Source organism: Bactrocera tryoni, chromosome 2 (assembly GCF_016617805.1).
Source record: "Bactrocera tryoni isolate S06 chromosome 2, CSIRO_BtryS06_freeze2, whole genome shotgun sequence".
Classification (NCBI taxonomy): Eukaryota; Metazoa; Arthropoda; class Insecta; order Diptera; family Tephritidae; genus Bactrocera; species Bactrocera tryoni.
Window position 1 is genome coordinate 18,374,527 of NC_052500.1, and position 22,423 is coordinate 18,396,949.

Consider the following 22,423-nt stretch of genomic DNA (forward strand, 5'->3'; position numbering starts at 1 on the left):
TATACATATGTAGATATGTATACCTCAGCAAAGTATTAAACAAAATACAACAAAAAGTATGAAAACGGTAGCAAATGATAGTGCAAAATACTAAAGAAGCCGCTTTGTCTATCTGTATGTCACACATGTTACTACGGCTGTTATTAATATAGGCTTATACTAATAATTAATAAGCAAAAAAGTCCGGTTTTATATATATTTATATACTTGGGTACATATTTCTGTACACAACTCGCCTTTGTACTTACTTTTCGTAGATACATATATGTATATACATATGTTTGTAAATGCATGGTGCGGAAACGCTTGTCTTAAGTTGACTTCATTTCAACTCTGCTATCTTATCAGCCTTGCTGTCCTGCCTAAAACTGCGCACATACATGCTTTTATATATACATACATACACACACATATGATATATGAACATAGTATTTAGTAGACTTAAGCGCAGTGTAAATAAATTTTATAATAATCCAAATGTGCTCAAGTGGAAGGGTATAAGTGAATATTATCATTCGTTGGTGATAAAATGAAATATGAAGGCAAATACCATACAAGATAAAATTAAATAAATAAAAGATGAACATTTCACCATCCGTATCCGGGCGAGATACTCAAATACTTTAGTGACAATGCATGTTTGTATGTGTATGTGTTTGTTGTTGTTTTCTTCACTCACACCATAGCGAAAGAAATTATGACTTGGTCACTGTATTATTTCTAGAAGTATACGAAAGGTGATTATAACAGATTTAATTAAGATTAATGTGGTTTACAGTAATTAATTTTTTAGTTGAATTTTAATTAGTTGATTTAATTTGAAGTCATCATTCATCATTATTTTAATTAAAATGTTGTGAATTAAGCTGTATTGGATTAAAAGTAAATTAATTAATTAAGTTGTGATTAATTAATGGTATTCATATTAGTAAAAAATTAATAGACATTTAGTTGATTTCATACTTAAATTGACTGCATTTATTTTGATTTTACATTAATTATGATTGGATTACATTTAAGTAACCTAATTAAAATAAATAAAATAAAATATGTCCAATTAAATTAAAGCAAATTAATTAAATTAACTAATCAAAAATTAAGTTAATTTTAATTAAACTGAATTAGATTAAAAGAAATTAAGTAAAATGTAGTTGAAAATAATTTAAACTAAATTAAATTAAACAAATAATAAGTAAATAATAATTAAATTAAAATAATAAAATTAGTTGAATTTACTAATAAAATTTAATGAAAATTAATAAATTTGCTTTTACATTAATTTGAATTGTATTACATTTAAGTAACCTAATTAAAATAATGAAATAAAATGTCAACTAAAGAAATAATAGAAAATGACTTAAACTAAATTAAATAATAATAAAATTTGTCCAATTAAGTTAAATCAAATTAATTAAATGAAAATAAAAAAATTAAAAGAATTAGTTGAATTGGCTAATTAAAATTAATTAAACTAAATTAATTTAAGCAAATTTAATTAAACTAATTTACGTTAAAATAAATTTAGTAAAATTTAATTGCATATAATAAATTACATTAAATGAATGAAATTGAATTAAAACAAATGAGTTACATAGTCTAATTAAACTGAATTCAACTAAATAAATTAATTACTTCATTTTAGATTTTTTTAATTGCATGAACCTTAATTAAAAAAATTAGTTGACTTTACTAATTAAAATTAATTAGAGTAAATTAAATTAAATTAAGTAAACTTAATTAAACAAAATTACATTAAAATAAATAAGGTAAAATTTTATTGCGTATAATAAATTATACTAAATGAATGAAATTAAATTTAAACAAATGATGTTACATAGTCTAATTAAACTGAATTCAACTAAATGATATAATTAGTTCATTCTGTTATTTTTTAAAGTTACATGACTTTTTTTACGTATTAATTTGATTAGGTTATTATGTTGCATAATTTTAACTTTTTAGCAGAAAAGTCATGAATATTTTCGAAAATATTTGTTTTTATAATTTCGAACTAAATGACTTGAATCAGTAGCTGCGTTTAATTAATTTTTAAAAAAAATATGTTAATTTTAATTATTATTCAAATTACATGCAATTTATTAAAAATTAATTTAATTTGGTGATTATGTTAAACAGCGTTAAATTTTTACCAGAAAAGTCAGGATAATTTTCGAACATATTTTTTATAATTTTTTTCGTATAAAAATATAGTATACAAGAAGTGAGATTTTTTAATTCAGTTTATTTGGGTTTATGCAAATTTCAAAATTTTTTTGAGAAAATAAATATAATAATAAAAAAAAAATTATGAATTTAGTTTAATAATTAAGAGTTTAATTTGATAATTAAGAAAAGTATTTAAGAATTTAATTTAATAATTAAGAAAAAAATTAAGAATTTAATTTAATAATCAGGAAAATTATTGCAATAAAATTATTATTAGATTGAGAGAGTAAAAAGAGTATACACTCTCATGTTAAACATATTTTTTAAGAAGTGAAGCAAAAATTTTTGAAAATATTTTTGAACCAATTTTATTAAAGTATGAGGAATTTTTTTTTTTCTCATTTTTATATATTGTATTTTATTATTTTTAAATTCGTATAACTTCCGTTATTAATTCATTTTCTTAATTATTCCATATTTTACTTTATTTATTTATTAAATATTACTTCAATCTAAAGGTAATTATTTAATATAAATTGTACAACAATAATTGTTATTAAATCACTAAAACAAAAAAAAATCAGCTACAATTAATTATTAATTCTCTGTTTGCAAATATGTTGTACAATTGACAAGTGAAATCATTAAAAAGTGAACCCAGCGAGTCCAACACTTCGTCACAACGCTCACGATTCCCATAAATAACGGTGACTAGGAAGTTAAATATTTTTTTTTTTTTGCTTTTTTGCATAAGCTCACACACAAATTTACATACATACACGGTGCTATAATTTTCAATGTCTCATACTTGTTATGCACTTGATTCCGCTGTTCGTATTTGTTGTTGTTATTGTAGCCACTGTTACTATTATATTATACTATTACAACTATTATCATTGTTATTATTATTACTACTATTCTACTCGAATTGCAGTTGACTACTTGCATATGGACATACTTGTAGCTTTACAAGTTCAACTGCATGTAAATATGTATGTGGGTGCTTGTATTTTCATATGTAGATATGTGTGTGGAAGGTGCTGCTTGGTTATTGTACAAGTATGGTAAACATTTAATAGCATCCAACATCACTGATTACATACTGACACTTACTAGGTATGCATGTATAGATATAAAGTAAATATGTATGTCTATACATGTCTGTATGTATGTATGTAAGTACAAGTACTTGTTTGCACTCAAGTAACTTGTCTACATATGTTTGTATGTATATGCATATTTATATTTACATGCATGCCTATAGCATGTAATAAGAATAAATGACAACAACTAAGTGGCGCGTATTTGTAGCAGCACCAACAACAACAACAACAACTACAACTACTACTACTAGTAATTTATCGCTATCAAGTAAGAGCAGCAACAAGAATAGCTACAAAGGCAAGAGGCATGATGCCGACATACAGACAGCTTTACAATCACGCTGACGACGATGGCAACAACACAAGTACAACAACAACAACGATTGGCAACGCGGAAACAGAGTTGTTCTCCATTATTAACTAATGACGCATGCGATTGACCGCACTGCACATTTTCCTATCGCCTAGCCGATGCTACGCAAACACACACCCACACATATACACATTTTTACTACTACAACAATGTATATCAATGTATTTACATGTAAATAAATATCTCACTGCGATTAGGGTTGTGGTAGACGAGCGTCGGGAGGCGGCTTGAGGTTGATGACGGCACGTAATTGTAAAAGTAAAAAATTGGCAAAGGCAGGGAACCTGAGCTGGGAAACTGAGATGCCCACTCTTTGAATGTATGTATGTATGTGTATCTATGTATGAATGCAGAAATGGTTAACTTATAGGTATATAAACCTATATACAAATTTAGTTTTTTTTTGTCAATCCGATTCAAATTTGATCATATGGCATATATGAAAACGTAATGTTATTCTAAGAGTTCTTTTCCGCCATCGATCATCTCTCAATAATTCTCAAGTTCAAAAAAATCAAAAAACCGACACGTGCCCACTCGCTTGAATATTCATATTAAAAAAGCGTCAACGTACACTAGACATTGTATTAGCAGTTAGTATCAGCTTTGGCAAACAAAAATAGCAAAATGAAATAAAACAAGGAAAGAGTGTCACAATAAACAACTGTGCGACTACTAACAATAAAAGCTAATAAAGCACAGCAAACTAAAATGTGATCATAAAACAACACGATCAAGCGATTACTTCCTTATTTGTGCTTAATTTACTTAGCAAATACGCGCACAACTATAGTGGTGCCTGTCATATATGCAAATACAAATACAAATACATGTATATATTCAGTTTACAAAGTTTTCAAAAGTGGCAATTCTCCAGTTGAAATGTGTATTCGCAGCTACAAAGTTTGCTACAGCTGTGTAGTTAGCTTGCTAACGTTCACCCTAGCGATCATTTGAGCTAAGCTGTTATCAGAAAGGAAATTAGTTACTAATATACATATGTACGAGCAATTGCAAGCAAAGGTGTGTTAAAGTGATTAGATTTGATAAGGCATTAAGAAAGTTGTTAGAGTTTTACTTCACGTAGAGATTATGACTCCATACAAATTTGATTCGATAGCCTTTTTATTATTAATAATCTTTATGCCCTGCATAGGGTATATTAAGTTTGCCACAAAGTTTGTAACACCCAGAAGGAAACGTTGGAGATATTACCTGTGTATACTTGTAGTATAAAAGGGTTGTCCAGCATAGGCACTTTTTTCAATAGCATTTTTTGACAGATCACGCCTGAGTTGTGTCCAGCTGTCAGGTTATTTTTGTTCAATATTTTCATTTCATTTCATCATAAAAAGACTTAAAGACTTAAGACGAAAATTCCCGTTCAGTAAGAATGTGTTTCGCGCACTTTCCTCAACTTATGGTCAACAAAATGGGCCCGCTGAGCGCATTATTCGCAACAACATCACCCATCTTGAGACCCAGCATTCATTATTGGATAATATTTGACCGAATAGTGAGGAAAATATAGCAACCGTAGCTGAGAATTTGCACGGAGACCATGGAGAGTCGATTCGGTGCTGTTCGTAGCAACCCGGACTGACGTATGGCATGACTTGGCGCATTTTACATCGTGATCTTAAGTTGAAACCGTATAAAATACAACTTGTGCAAGAACTGAAGTCGCTTGACCTTCGCAAGCGACATCGCTTCGCTCTATGGGCTCTTGAAAAGTTCCAGAAGATCCGACGTTTTCGAACCAAATTTTGTTCAATGATGTGGAATGTTTCTGGCTCAATGGGTATTTAAATAAGCGAAATTGTCGCATTTGGAATGAAGAGCAACCTAAAAGGATTCAAGAGCTGCCATTTCATCCCGAAAAAAACAACGGTTTGGTGTGCTTTGTTGACCGGTAGAATCATCGGTTTATATTTCTTTAAAAATGATGCCGGTGAGAACGTAACTGTCAATAGCGACCGTTAATGCGCCATGGTAGCCGACTATTTGATGCCTGAGATTGAAGCTCGTGATCTGAATGACATTTGCTTTCAATAAGGCGGCGGCACTTCCCACACATCGCACCAATCAATGGATTTATTGAGAGAACACTTCGATGAGCAGATAATTTCAGGTTTTGGGTAAGTCGTTTGCCACCAAGATCATGTGATATCATACCGTTAGACTTGTTCCTGTGGGGATATGTAAAGTCTAAAGTCTATGCGGACAATCTCGCTTCACCAACACCATCGTTTCAGGCCTTGGAGCATAACATCACGTGTGTCATTCGCCAGTTACCAGTCGAAATGTTCGAACAACTAATCGAGAATTGAACTCAACGGATGGACCATCTGAGACGTAGCAGCGACCAACATTTGAAGGAGATAATCTTCAAAAAATAAATGCCAAAGAATGTCCCTTCGAAGGATAATAAGCATTCCTCATTAAATTTGAAGTTTCTGTGTTTTTTCTTAAAAAAAGTAGAGAACCTCGAAATGGATCACCCTATATGTAAGCGATCAGCGTGACGAACTGAGGCGATTTGTATATGTACGTCGGTCCGTCCGTCTGTCTTTTATAGTCGAAGTAGTCCCTCAGTTTTTGAGATTTGATCTGCCCGATCTGATGATGTGGAAGGCATTATTCTCATACACCGCCGGAAAAGAGAACTAAACAATATTTTTTTATAGCTAATGCAATATGCCACCGAAGAGCACTAACTATTGAAATAATATATATTTGCATACTAAAATTCAAAATATGTCATGTATAAATACATATATATAATTTGTTGTTGTAATGCGAACTTTTCTGCACTATTATAATCGTCCATTATTAAATCAGCTTCGAGTGCTTGTGCTTCCCAATTTATTTCCAATTTATCAAACTCATAACAATAATGCACTCAAAAATGTACTCGTTTTTTAATCGAACGATCTGTCTTACGTAGTGTCAACCAAAAAATTAACCCAAAACGGTTATTTAAATTAATTGTGTTGATTTTGGGTGCAAATGATATCACGCCTCTCTTTAACTTAAACTTTTTACTGATATGGGTTATACATATGTATATAATATGTGTGTGAGCAAGTTTGAGTAATTAAGATGACACACGTTTCCGCAGCATTTAACTGACGTTTGACAGTTATTGCAAAATTTTTGGCTAAAAAAATTATTATGCAGGGAAGGGTCGCATATACATACATATGTATAGTACCATATGAAGTAGACATAGAATTTTTTTTATTTTCTCAAATATGTCAAAAACTTATCAAATTTGATTTAATTTTTTTCTTCAGAAAATAATTACTTTATTTTGATTTTTATTTTTCGCTTAAGAAATAAGAGTTATATAACAGTTCTTTATTGCTCATTATTCTGTAAGTTATGCGGTGAGTTTTACTTAACTCTTGCGCAATCAAAGTGCCTTGACAAATAATAATCTCACTCGAAGTTATATTTGTGTGATGAGTATTACTTTCAGATCGCAAAAGGCAAAACAAAAAGCTTACTCTTCAACTCTTATAACGTAAAACGCCAGTCAGCTGTTGGCACATAAGTTTACTTCTACCACTGCCCAAAGTATATAAACAAACTATGACGTCAATTTCAATATTCTTAAACTTAAAAGTGTAAATAATAAGTTGAGAAACAATAGTCACTCTAATTGCGTCACTAAATATTGAAAGTCGATGAGTCACAACTATCAACTTTTTTTGCTGGAACGCTCGTGTTTGCTTTTGCGTTCGATTGTGTAATCTGAAATCTATACATTCAATTTTCATTTCACTAATAAAAATTCTAAAAAAAACTTAAAAAAACGGCCGTAACCCCCTTAATATATTATTATTTTAATGAAATAAAAAAATGTTTATATTAACTTTTTAATTAACTTTCATATTAAGTATTTTTAAAACAGTAATTTTTTTTAAATTTTTTTTATCATACTCTTTTCTTTTTTCTCTTTTTAGGTGAGCTACAAGTCCTACATGTCATTTTTCTATACTAAAAGCACGACAATTTAACCAGGTATTTTAAACAAACATCGTTATATATAAATTTGCAATCAGATAACATTTATAACTGTATAAAAAGGCCACTTCAGAGCATAACAAACAGAAAGTATCGGACAGTTTTCGAAAACGTTCACACTTGCTTTTTTACCGGCACGTGCGAGATAATAGCTGACCAATATTTAGAAAATTTATATCGTTACCTTACAATATCGAGTACCGGATATAGACGTTTTTATCGCCCTTCTCCTGATAAGTTCTACATTTGCTCTGTAGATGATATATTATATATACTATGTTAGCCAATTTTTTGTGTCTCTTATATCACGTAGGCGAAAATTGCTCTCTCTGCTGTTTTTATATTGAGAAATAATTCTACGATGGTGTCACCAGTTTCTTCTAAGGTCTTGAAGGATTTCTATATTGGTTCATTTTTGAGGAATTTCTTTTGGTGTTTTTGTGGAATAATAAATTTTTGAAGAAAATTGCCTAAAAAATTTATGGCTGGGATTTTTGTAACACTACGAAGTGTTTTAAAAATTTGCATAAAATTTATAAAAGTACGTAATACAAATTTATATTTTTCTATAATAGAAGAACTAATTAATTAAGAAGTTAAAAGTTAGCGCGTTACGAAGTAATAACTAATCTCTTATTAATTTTTCCAAAATCTTTTTCTTTCTTTTAAATCTTTTTTTATCTTTTCGGTAAATAAATAATTTTTTATGAAATTTCAATTCTAATTTACTTTACATTTTTAACGATTTAAATTAATTTTTCAATAAATTGAAAATAATTAATTAAAAAAATTAAAACTACTAATTATTTAAAAATATAATAAAAAAATTAAGTATTACTTTTACATTAATGCGTTTAAAATTAATTATTATTAATTATTAATTTTTTTTAGTTTTATTAATTAAATAGTTAATTTTGAAAATTAATAATAATAAGTTTAAAGGTTATTTACTGAATTATGTAATTATAATAAATTAAAATTAATTAATTACTAATTAGTTTTGATGAAAAAAAAATTCTATCAATATCAAATTAATTAATTCCTAATTAGTTTTGACAATGAAAATTCAATTAATATTCATTCTATTAATTATTTTTGAAAACTAAAAATAAGTAATTTGAAGTTTATTTACTGAATGAATAAATTATATAAAACTTAATTAATTACTAATTAGTTTTGATAATGAAAAATTCTATCAATATTCATTTGATCAAAATCTATCAATTCTAATTTAGCTTACACTATTAGTGATTTGAATTAATTATTAAATAAATTTATAATAATTAAATAATTAATTATATAAAAATTAAAAAATATTAATTAAATAAAAAATTTAATACAAAATATTATTGAATAATTAGTTTAATTATTTTTATTAATTAACTAATTAATTTTGAGAATTAAAAATAATTAATTTATAGGTTATTTACTGAGTTAATTAATTAAAACAAAAATGAAAATTTAAAAATTAAAAAAAAAAAAATTAATTTAATTAGTTGCTAATTAGTTTTGATAATAAAAAATGCTACCAATATTCATTTAATCAATACCAATAATTCAATAAGTAATACGTAAAAGAAACATTTATAAAACATGAACCCGACAGTCGGTTCTGCGTAACCGTAACGCACGCGAATTTTTTATTCGGCCAAGGACTGTCTAACTGGCATAATTTTTCCAAAATGCTTCAGGAATGTTTTCTGCTTCAATGTTAAAATAAATTGCTTAAAATGAAATTAATACTATTTAAATTACTTTGCTATCACCAAAAAAATTTAATTAATAAAAAATATAATAATAATTAATAAACATATCAATAATAATTTTAAATTAATTATAAAAATATTTAATATAATTTTTCAAAATTAAAATAATTTATACTTAAAAGTTTTTTTAAATTGTGAAATTTAAGTATTTTTTAATATTAAAAACTTAACTTAATAAAAAAAGTAGTATTTAATTTTTTTAATTTATGCATATAAAAAATTACAGTTTGAAATTAAAATTAAATACAATTAATTTTTTGTTTTATTCAATAAAAAAAAATAAAGAAAAACTATACAAATAATTGAAGTAACGTAAGAAAATTAAAAAAATGGTTTTAAATATTATACAGTTTTTCAATATTTTTTTAGTTTAATTAAAATTTACAATTTTATTTAAAATAAAATTCTTGTAGTTTTTTATATTAAATATTTATTTAATTGAATTTAGTTTAAAATTAAAATTAGATATATATGTATATAATTTTTTTATGTGTTAAAGTGTAACACTCTGTAATATTAAAAGCTTAACTCAATAAAAAAAGTAGTCTTTAATAATTTTTGAAACTTATACATACAAAAAATTGCAATTTAAAATTAAAATTAGATATATGTAATTAATTTTTAATTTAATTTAATAAAAAAAAGGAAGAAAACTATAATAATACTTTGAAATAAAGTAAAAATATTAAAAAAGAAAATGTTTAAATATTTTTTTTAAGTTAATATTAAAAATTACAATGTTATTTAAAATTGGATTTTTATATTTTCCATATTAAATACTTTTGAATATTAATATTCTTATGTAAAGTTAAAAACTTTAAAATTCCACCGAAATTATACAACAACAACAGTAAGCACAACGTACAATAATAAACGCTTACTTAATGACTTGTTGAAAAAACGTGCGCATGCTCAGCTCCAGCTAAGGCAGCGCGTTCCAAGCATTTCCTAAAGCGTCATCATGCCAAATAGCGTAGTTTGACTTGCTTTTACGCCTGATCGACTATACCTACAATTAGAAATTTTGATTTAATTTGAAAATGAATATTTACCTACGCACACGCACACAAATACGCACACACGTGAGCGCTCGCATTGTGTGTGTGACGCGCGTGCGCGCTGACTGGACCAACTAATAATGAGCCACAAAAAATTGGCGTACGCGTTTGGGCACGACGTGTCGTTTTCAACCGCTGACCGCTGACTTCCAACTTTTTTTTGTTTTTGTTATCGGTGAGTGTGCTTTTGTACGCCTAGTGGTAAATGTCGTAGCCGTAAATATATTTATAGAAATGTGGTTGTTTTCTTCTTTTTACTCATATGACAAACTATTTCAACATAAACACACATACCCACATGTATTTTAGATACAAATATTCTACCTGCGCTGCTGCTTACTGACATCAGCATCACCAACAGCAGCGGTTGTTCCGCTGTGGCTCATCGACTTCTACACAGCTCTTATTGTTGTCAACAGTGTTGTTGTTTTTTAATTGGTTTTTCTTGTTCTTCATTATCGTTCAACTGAAACACTATATGTTAATGTGCACACACACACACATACATTTGTATATTGCTGCCAAGCTAACCATTTCCCCTTAAGCCATTTGCTGCTGTTGTTATTGTTATTCTCCATTATATATTGACTATCTTTGCATTAATAATGATGTGAAAAATAATTATATCAAACGTTCGATAACCTTTCTGGTTTTTTAATATGCAAAAAGAAGCCAGTAAATTGTTTTTCTGACCACTTCTTGTTATTTTTGTTGAATTTGTGTTTTTGTTTTTGCCTCATATATTTGACTATTCCACAGTCAGCTAAGTTCACTAGCTTCTTGTTAGACTGTCGCTTGACTACTTGGCTACTTGTATTGTATTGTATTCCGCGATTGTTTGATTTACAACAGCAACAACATTGGCTTGTTTTTGATTTTTGTTTAATCGACAAAATTTAGAGTTCAACGTCATCGCCAAAACCAAAACGCAAGCAAATTAGTTTACTCTTATTAGAAAAGTTCACATGTGTATGCACGTATGTATGTATGTGTGTATTTATATAAGTGTATAAGGTATATGTACAATTGAACTACCAGGCATAATCTCGAATTTCCACTGCAAAAAATAGTAGACATAACAAATTACAAAAAATACAAACTTCAATGTAAAAAGCTTTCATTGAACACATATACACGTATGTAAAGGGTGATCCATTTCGAGGTTCCATACTTTTTTAAAGAAAAAACACAGAAAATTCAAATTTAATGAACAAGAAAAGCATTTATTTTTTGAATATAATCTTTTTCAAATGTTATCCGCGGCTACGTCGCAGATTTTCCATCCGTTGAGACATTTCGAATGGGAACTGGCGAATGACACGCGTGGTGCTTTAATCCAATGTCTAATTCGAAGCGGGATTGTCCGAATAGACTTTAGATTTTGAATGTTCCTACAGGAAAAAGTGTAACGATGTCATATCACTCGATCTTGTTGGCTTAAAACGTGAAATTATCTGCTCACCGAAGTGTTCTTTGAATAAATTTATTGATTGATGCGATGTGTGGGAAATGGCGCCCTCTTGTTGAAACCAAATGTCGCTGAGATTACGAACTTCAATTTGAGGCATCAAATAGGCGGTTGTGATGGCGCGATAACGGTCGCCATTGACGGTTACGTTCTCACCGGCCTCATTTTTGAAGAAATATGGACCGATTATTCCACCGACTCACAACTCACAACAATCCAAGAATATATGCTTGTTTACATACTCATTGAGTCAGAAATGGGCCTCATCGCTGAACAAAACTTGGCTCGAAAACAGATCTTAAATCTTCTTGGAACTTTTCAAGAGCCGATACAGCGAAGCGATGTCGCTTAGAGGTTCGAGCGGCTTCAGTTCCCTAACAAACTATATGTGACCTGGTCTACGGAAAGGGGGCTTAGGTGTCAAAAAAAAGGAGAACAATTAATGAGATAACGAGAAACTGACGATTATTTTTAATAGCTTTTCCCAGAAAACTGGCTTTCGCACGTTAGCTCCCTTTTCGTAGACCAGGTCACATATATTGTATGCTTTCAATTTAAGATCTCGACGTAATATGCGGCAAGACTTTCAATACGTCAGTGCGAATTGCTGCGGACGGCGCCGAATCAACTCTCCACGGCCTTCGTGTACACACTTAGCTACAGCTGCTATATTTTTTTCTCGGCTTGCTGGACGTGGTCTATTCGGTCGAATATTATCCAATAATGAATGCTGGGTCTTAAGATTGGTGATGGCGTTGCGAATAGTACGTTCAGTAGGCCGATTATGTTGATCATAAATTGAGGCATAAGACTCACGCGTGATCTGTCAAAAAAAAGGCTATTGAAAAGGTACCTCTATTTGGATCACCCGTTATTGACAGTTATATACAAACATATATATATACAATGTATCCAATATAATTTTATTATAACTTTTCGATCTAAATTACAGCGAGAATGAGTAGAAATAATTGGTTTATAATTAATTAATTAGACTTGATTAGTGTGAACTTTTAGCTTCCCTTTCTATGTTGACTAACTTACTATCAGACATATACTTAAGTAGTTATATGTAAGTATTTATATAGTGTGAGCGAGCATTTGTTACACATCTACATATTCTTCTTTTCTTCTTCTTCTTCTTCTTATTGCGTTTTTACCCAGAAACCAGAAAAACACCAATCCTAATTGAGTAAAGTCCGAAAACTGAGCGAAACCCGGGTTTCACCTGCATTTTGTTAACAGGGAAAGACTCCTAAATATTGATCAAAAAGATCCTCAAAAATTGTCAAAGCGCTTTGAACCTGACACAGATTTGTTGAGTAGGCTAATATGAATTTCGGCTATTTCACCAGGTTCGCCGAAGTTAGACGAAATGTTTCAACCTCAGTCTTGCAAAATCTGTGTATAAGAGTTTTCTTTAAAAGAAATATTGCAACATCTATTGTAAAAGTGAAAAGATCCCATCGCTGGCTGATCGTCTGATTGTTGTGATTCCTTTATATATACCACACATGTAACTTCTGCGACGGGCCGTTTTCCCATCTTAGGAGTCAAAAACATATTTCCCCATATTCCAATTTAGTTCTTCAATCATACCATGCCTCCTGGTCGTTTATAATTTTCTTAACCATTTGATCGGTTACCTTAGTCACTACAAGTTCTGTTTTTCATAGATCACTGATCTCTTCACCGAGCCCTTGTCTCATTCCATGTCAATAATTTGTGGTATTAACGAAATTGTTAGTTCGTTTCATTTAAAAACTTAATTCTGACGACGAATTTTGATTTTCTAGACTCCTCTTAATTTGTATAAATTTTAGTCTGCTGTATTTCCTCAAGATCACTGATATTTTTGGCTCATAGATTGATGATTACTACCGTCAATCAAACTACAGAGTTTCATCTTAAATCTTTTTAATGACATTGAAATATTGGGTAGTCGAAAAAGTCTTTTCGTATTTTGTCATTAAATGTCCTTGCAGTCGTATATCTCCAGTGCTACCAATCATCAATTTAATAGATCTTTTCAAATCAGATACTAAGCATTCTCAACTCTTTTTTTATTTTGTATTTTTTTTTTTTAGTAGTTAAGGTCTTTATTTCCTACCTTTCCAGCTTCTGATCGCCAACATTTGTGTATGTATATGAACCACGATCTCTGTTTCATCCACCTACGTTTTCGGCGTAAACATAAACTCCACCCATATGGTGATGTAACTAATTAATTAATTTCAAAGATCGTTTTATAGAATCTTAATATTCGCAGTAAACAAGTCATCTTAGCTTTTGCTAATGTTCTCTGCGACTCGAAAAATATCCACAGTGGGCGTAGGATTAGGCAGAATACAATGAAAGCATGTGGAAGATTTTAGAATTGACTTAAAAAACAACAAAAAAAAAACAAATTTACAATCCATACGAGGCTTTTTGGATGCGAGTGATTGATGCGCTGAAGAATCCAATATTCACACACACACGCACTATCATACCTAAGGCACATGTGTGGTGGCTTAATCCATTTTTGGGCAAACAGCAAAGTTGGTAGCGGCTGTGGCAGCATTCTTTTTCATAATTTCTTTTATTTTCATAACTGTTTTTGAGCTTTGAAGTGTCTCAGCCCCCAAAAGCGAAGAAATCTAACAAATAATCTACGCAGCTGCAGACAAATTTCCGAAACTCACATAATAATTGCGCACACAATCAAACACAACAAATAATCATTATACCTTATTTAAGTGTCTGAGCAGGGCGAAGAGGGCTTGGTTGGCCTGTCTCTGGCGTTCTAACGCTTTTACCCGTCTTTAAGCACCACACACACGCACAGTCAACCATACAAAGCCGAAAGATCAGAATCACCGTCAGCAAACACATCAAATCAAATCAAATGAAATCACATTAGAGTCATAGCGCGCACAACCAGTCGGTCAACTCTGGCGTCGCGCACCTGAGTCGCTTCGCACACACTCACTTTTGCGCGCGCCGCTCTGCCGCTCCCTCTCTTTCTCGCTCCATTGGTTTCTGGCGCTGTACAAACGATCGCCGCCGCCGCGACTTGGCGCGCAACTCGAGCACGTTCACATATGGTTATTTATGCTTGTAGATATTTACACGTAGATCAGCACAACAAAAAAAAAACAACAAAAAACAATGTGGATATATAACATGAAAAAACAATGAAATTAAACAACGCAAGCTCGCTAGCTGACGATTAACGAAATCCGAAATTCGAGGCGGTAGAATCTAAGGAAGCATTTTTCGTGGTACCCGGAATTTGGTTTTGGTTTTGTTTTCTTTTAGGGTTTTATTTTTCTATTGTTGTTGTTTTTTTATTGTCTACATATTATTATTTATATACGGTGTTTTGTCTTCATCTAGTATCTTACTGTCTTACCACTATGCGCTCGAGTTCTGTATTGTCGTTATTTGTATTTCCACATTTTTTCCATAACTTCTTTTTGATTATTTTTCTGTGCGCTTGTTATGCCATGAACAGGGTATATTAAGTTGCCGCGACGTGTGTAAAAATCATATTAAATCGTCAGGGATCGTATAAAGTACGTATGTATGTACATAAATGATCAGCGTAACGAGCTCCATTTGTCTGTCTAAATATACGTGAATTAGTCACACAGTTTTTGAGTTATCGCTCTGAAATTTTGTACACATGCTTTTCTCCTCAACAAACTGCTCATTTGTCGGCGTCGTCGATATCGGACCACTATAGCATATAGCTGCCGTACAAACTGAACGTTCAACATTGAGTTGTTATATAGAAAACTTCTTTATTTGACAAGATATCTTCACAAAATTCAGCATGGATTATAAGCCAAGACAAGGCTATAATCTCCGAAGAAATGGTTCAGATCGAACCACTATAGCATATAGCTGCCATACAAACTGAACGTTCAACATCGAGTTCTTATATGGAAAACTTTTTTATTTGACAAGATATCTTCACTAAATTTGGCATAGATTATTAATCACAAGAACACTACAATCTGCGAAGAAATTATTCAGATCGGACCATTTAGCATATAGCTGTCATGCAAACTAGCCGCTCGAAATCACGATACAAGTATTTTTATACCCATTTATAACGTGAGAAATGCACATGTGAAGGGTATTATGGTTTCGGTGCAGCCGAAGCTAACCCTTTTGTCTTGCCTCTTGTTATTTTTCTGTGCGCTTGTTTCTTGTATCTCTGGCGCGCTCCTCTTGCCCATATTTGTGTGACTCCGCAATAGTTTGTTTGAGACGCGCTTGTGTACACATGTATTCTTATGTTTTCTGAATTTTTAGCAATTTTTTTTTCGTTGTTGTATTTCTACTTTTTTGTTCATTTCAGTACGCTTCTGATTATTAAGCAGGTCGTTGACTTGGTTTTGAATTTTTATGCTTATTAAATGAATATTTGATATGTTAAGAAGGTGAAGATATTTAAATACCTTTTAATCTATACATAACTACATACAAATATATATATTTGAGTTATGCACATAGGTGGGCAAAACTACACATATTTATTTGTTAGAAATTTGACACGAGGCGGCGCGGCCGGTGCGGGCGCCGAGAGCGACGCTGCGCGCTGTGAAAATCCAAGTGTTGTGACAGCGCGCAAAAAAAGGCAAAAAACAAAAGTAAAAAGAATAAAAGTATTAATGGCATGTGTGAGATTGATTGTTGATTGACGAGCGGCTGGTGTCGAACTGTGCGCGCCGGTTGTGTGGTGGGTTAATAGTTGGTGTTTTTGGTGGGCGCCTGCTTGAATTTCGCGCGTTCATGCAAAAAAATACGAAATTTCGAAAATTTCGTTGTTGTGCGCTCTGTGAAATTTCTGTATAAATTCTCATACAATAAACATTGATTTTGAGTTTTTTGCTTGAAAGACATGCGGAAACAGTGTGTAAAACAATATGAGTGCATACACATACCTATATATCTAATAATTCTGTTTTCACATAATATTCTACCGTATTCTCCTTCCTTTATTTAACACCTTCTTGCTCCGCTAAACCGTTAATTATAGTTATTTGTATTTTAGTAGAAATTTTGTGCTAAAACAAAATATGAAATTTGAGGTTATTGTAGAAATAGGAAAATTTTATTTCGAGACTTTGTAGATTCCATCTGGCAGTAATTCCCTATAAAAGTTTCATATTGTCCTAATTCAACTTTTAAGTTAAGTTTATAGGTTAATTCTATAATTGAGGTTATGACATGTTAAGTTCTTCTTGTTCTTTATTGGCGTAGACACCGCTTACGCGGTTATAGCAGAGTTTACTACCACGCGTCAATCGTTCTTCCTTCCCGCTGTTTGGTGCTAATTGGATATTCCAAGTGTAGCTAGGTCCTTCTCCACTGGTCTTTCCAACGTTCCAAGGATGTCTTTCTCTTCCTCTGCTTCCTCTGGCGGGTACTGTGCCGAAAACTTCTTATTTATTTAGTTCTTTCAAGGAGTTTTGGGTTTTCCGCAGTCGTCCCATATTTATAGGGCCATTCGATAGATTCTGAGGCAGTTTTGACATCACATTTAGAAAATCCAGTCCCGTGACCAGTACTAATGCATTTGATGATTTTACGGTTCTCAGCTAAGCTTTCAAGTATCCCTTTTGCGACCTCTACTCGTGCAACAAAAATTTGATATTTTGGTGGAAATATCATTTAGACACGCTTCTTACCCAAAACAATAACCAATAAGTATTGAGTCACTAACATACCAATTTTCAAGCATTATTTCTTAAACTTTTTCGATGATATCGTGTTCAGCACACGTGGTTGGTCGAATTGCATGAGACACATTTTTGATGACTTCACAACCTTCACTGAATGCTATGGTATGTGCTACTCAAATAATGTTGTTTATGATAAAGTAGATTCTCCAAAACACTTGTGCAAAATTTTTAAGGGGTTACATGGGTTTACGGGTTTCAAAAGATCTATTTTTTTATTTTCTTATTAAATTTTACAACACCTCTAGAATATTTTCCTATATTTTCAAGTTGATCCGAGTAATAATTTCGAAGAAATAGCTTTGAGAACTTGTGCTCTCAATGCTAGCTAAGCTGAGTTGGCCGTCTTGAAACGCGTTTTTCTCGAAACTGTGTTTTTGAAGTCAAGAATCAAGAACTCAGGAACTACTCAACCGTTTTCATGAAATTTTACACAGATCTTAGAGACACAATTCTTAAAGACTTGGACGAAGAATATTTTTTTCCGATTACAACTATTTGAAAAAAAAAAATGTCGCGAAATTTTCACTGAAATTTTCATTCTTTCAGTTTTTTTAGTTTTTTCCTTCGTCTAAGTTCTAAGTTAAGGTTGTAAATAAAACACTTATTTTTCACTTTGGATGCTTCCGTAAGAAGTTATCCTGCCAACGCGGGTGTATTTTTTTCCAGTAGGCGTCGCCTTGGCCGAGTTTAAAATACTAGCTTCCCAAAATTTCAGAATTTCTTTGCTAATAGTGTATGTTTGTAAAAATAAAAAATTGTAATAAAATGTTTCATTTTTTATATGAGAAACAGATTTGTAGAAAAAATGCTGTTTTTTATCCAAGGAAACCTATGTAATCTCTTAAATATTCGCCAGCCGTGATTTTGACGTTCCCATTCAAATTAAACTTACAAAAATAGTTTTCTTATTATTCTTGGAAACACTGTTGAGATAATATTGTCCACTTTAGTTCCACTTCTTCTAGTTGTATATCGCTTTAAAATCAAATGAGTCCTGCGTTGCTTATCTCAGCATATCTAGCCTAGAAAGGAAACCTAAGCAGATAATTTCAATATTTTGGTCAGTTTCAAAACTTTTGTTCTATATTGCCTTTTTCGCATTTCGGTATCATCCAAATCGAACTCCTTATCGAATCTCATTTGCTGCAACAAGTGTCTTTTAGTCTTCTAATCAAGATAAATAGCACGTATGTGCCTAAACATGTGATTTCTTTTATATTTTTACTAAGCACTAAACTATCTGAAAGTTATTTATGGCATAATATTCGATAATTACTCACATACTTAGATAGCTAAAGGTGCTTTAAAACGCAGTTGGATGCCGTTATGTGATTTGAAAGGTTTCAACGTTTCAATGTCTGGCTGAGGTTAAAGTGCTTACACATTGCCACAAAAAATTTTCGTTCAAACAAATCTGCGCCACGATCTTTTCCAAAAACTCAACAACAAAAAAACAACACAGCTTGAAAAAAGGAAGTTCTTGTGTAGTACATGTACATAGTAACCTATGTTCCCATAAGAATCTTCCCGCGCTGAAGTCTGGCTTAATTTATTTACTTCAATCTCCTTTTTCGGGATTTCACTTTTTACAACCTTTCCTTAGACGAGATTAGGGGTGGCTTGTAGAGCAACAGCTAACAGCCGCAACATGCTCACGATGCGATCATATTTCAATATCAACAACAGCGGTGCAGCAGGAGCAACAGCAATACATACAAATACTCAACATCCGTATAAGTACACATGTACAAATGTTTGTATGTATGTCTGTAGGTATGTGTGTTTGAAATGCCCATTAACGCATATTTGCACGCACACAATGGTTTTTTGTATGTGTGGATGTAGGCACATGCAACTTACTTATTGTTTTTTCGGGATTATCGGGATCCCGAAATTTCGGGACTTATTTTGTGCACTCCAACTAATAATGTATTTAAATATAATAACTAATTTATTATTTCTTTAGTTTTATAAAATTCTTTCACAATCATTATCGATAATAATTTAATTTTTAAGGTTAGGATAATTTTTTTCAGTGAAGGTTCCATATTAAACATTATAAAAAAATTTTGTGGTTCCCTGAAATTTCCCCGCTTATTTGTGGTATTTACCTCGATAATTATCAAGAAATAATAAATGCCTTAAGCCAACTGCGTTGATTTCTCTCATACGCCTCTCTATACTCACCTCCTTTGTCCTCGTTTTTTCTATCGTAGTATTATCTGTTAAAGCAACAACATAGTTATTAAACATAAATCGATAAAAAAATAATATCTGGATATTCTCTTATATTGCTATAACGGCCTTCTTTTCTTTCTCTATTTAATTATGCTAGTCTTATAGATAGAAATATTATCAGTTGTTTGTTCGATTCACCACTCTCTTATAGAATGGACACAGCACCATTACATTATAATGGATTAACCGCTTTCTGTTTAACTTCTATTGATCAATTTGGTCGCTTAAACTTGTATGAACTGCTACTTCGATTCACCACTCTCTAAATAATGTTTTTTCACGGCAAGAAGCCTTTTTCAAGATTGGATATTCTCATAATTGCTATAACTGCTACCTTTACTAACTCTACGCTATTATGCTAGTCTTATAGAACAATTACCTGATGTTTATTCGATTCACCAATCTCTTATATTTAGAAAAATATAGTAAAACTTCGATTCATCTTTCTCTAAATAGTGTTTTTCAAGGCACAAGAGAATATGAGAATATGATAATGTTATAAGCGCTTTCTCTGCTAACTTCTTTCAAATTTGCCAGTATTGACTTAAACAAGTTGTTTGTTCGATTCGTCACTCTCTTATATTTTTTGCGATTTGAGTTTTTCTATTTTTATTTTTATCACTAAAAGTGCTTTACTCTCTAGCAAACCTTTTGAAAGAGCATATAGTCATTGGTGGTAATGTATAAAAAATATCAGAGTTTGTCATCCTAAAACTAGGCAATAATTTGCTACTACTTGCATTTTTAAAGCTAACGAGTAGAGTTTGTAATTTATTTAAACCATTCTTTCACGATTCAAAAGCCTGTGGCATACATCATTTATTTTCAATCTTTCCAAACGCCTGCCTTGGGCTCGAACTTCACACCACTCCCGAAATATCGGCACTCCAAAAAAATGTACGGGTTTCGAGTCCTCATAGCTCATGTATGTATGTAGATAATTATGTATTAACAACACACAGATGACTATTATACTTCATAAACGCTCGCACTTATGTACGTACTTTCCGTGAGGAATCTTTCAAAACCGAAAAAAAACCGATAAGCATAAAGAAAGCCATAAAGCAATGGAATGTTGTTGTTTAAGTGAAACGTATCAGATGACGAGATTTAAGAACCTCGCACACAGACTCACGCGCAGTCACAAACACAATCGGATATATGAGCGTATTCGAAAAAAAACTGCTTCTTATGCTGCTGCTGCTGCTGTTTCGATCTTCAACATGCTGCGGCATTTTCAAAATGCACCCCCAGTGTGGTATACTTCCAGCAGGTAGATCTAGCAGTACGCTGGCTTTTTTGCTTCCACTTCTTTCACTGACTTCCATGCGTCTGGTGTTTGGAGTGTTGTCTACCTGCTAAAGAGATTTTTACGACTTACAGACACACACCCCACTCACCGCCGTCCTATCCGTTGCTTGAATGTTGTGCGCGTTCCACTTGTACGCGTTTGCGTGTATGTGCGCTCGTGTGTGTGTTCGTTGGCTCGTCAGTGTAATCCACAGATGCTGGGCATACTCCGCTCGTAAACTCATTTGGCAGTCAACGCAAGTGCGCCGACGCAACACCGGCTTATTGTAGCCGCCGTAGCCGTCACCGCCACTACTGCCACTGCTATTGCCGTCACTGCTGCCGCTGTCGTGCGCTCTCGTCGTTGCTGCCGTTATCGTTGTTGGCGCAGTCGCTTCGCACCGCCGCCGCGTTACTCATTTGCCATACTCATGCTCGTTTATTTAGTTCGATATTAGTTCCTGTTCCTTCGTAGCGTGCGGATATACAACACGTCTGTGTCTTCGTCTCGTGCGTTGGTTGTGTAAAAATGCTTTATTTCTTGCAATTAGTTTAACATTAATACGAGTATTTTCGTCAGCGGAAAGCGGAAATACAGACCAGTGCTTAATTTTTCGACGAGATAGTTGAGTGTTACGAGTTTCGAATTGGAAGCGATTTTAAGTTCAAACAAATTGCAACAAAAAAAAATAAATATAAAGAAATTTAAAAATTAAAAATATTTAAAAATGAATAAAAAATAAAATTATAAATCAAAAAAATAAAATTAATAAAAAAAAAATAATTAAACTAGATTTAAAAATTAAAAATAGCAACAAAAATATTGAAATCATTAAAACTAAAAATACAAAATAAAATAATTAAAAGAAAAAAATTAAAAATAAAACAAAACCAAGTTGAAAATAACTAACTAACAAAAAATACGAATTCAAAATAAAATAATTAATTAAAAATCAAAAATAAATAAAATAATTAATTTTAAAAATGAATTATTAAAAGAAAATTCAGTGCCGTCGTAATACGTGTTTAGCTGACTTGCGAAAAAGTGTTCGTGCATATCTAATGAAAATATTTACATATGTATATATTAATTTTTATATAAAAATATACACGCTGTACCTCCTCCATAGTGTGTAGAAATGTTTGTGAAATTGTACAAACGTACCTAAATAAATACTTAAGTATACTATATATAAA

General features: G+C 31.5%; 1 protein-coding gene across 1 annotated transcript in view; it reads left to right on the plus strand.

Annotated features, from left to right (window-relative positions):
* The window catches only part of LOC120769069 (ets DNA-binding protein pokkuri), a 78,340-nt gene that overhangs the window by 39,166 nt on the left and 16,751 nt on the right, over positions 1 to 22,423 (plus strand). The window lies entirely within an intron of this gene.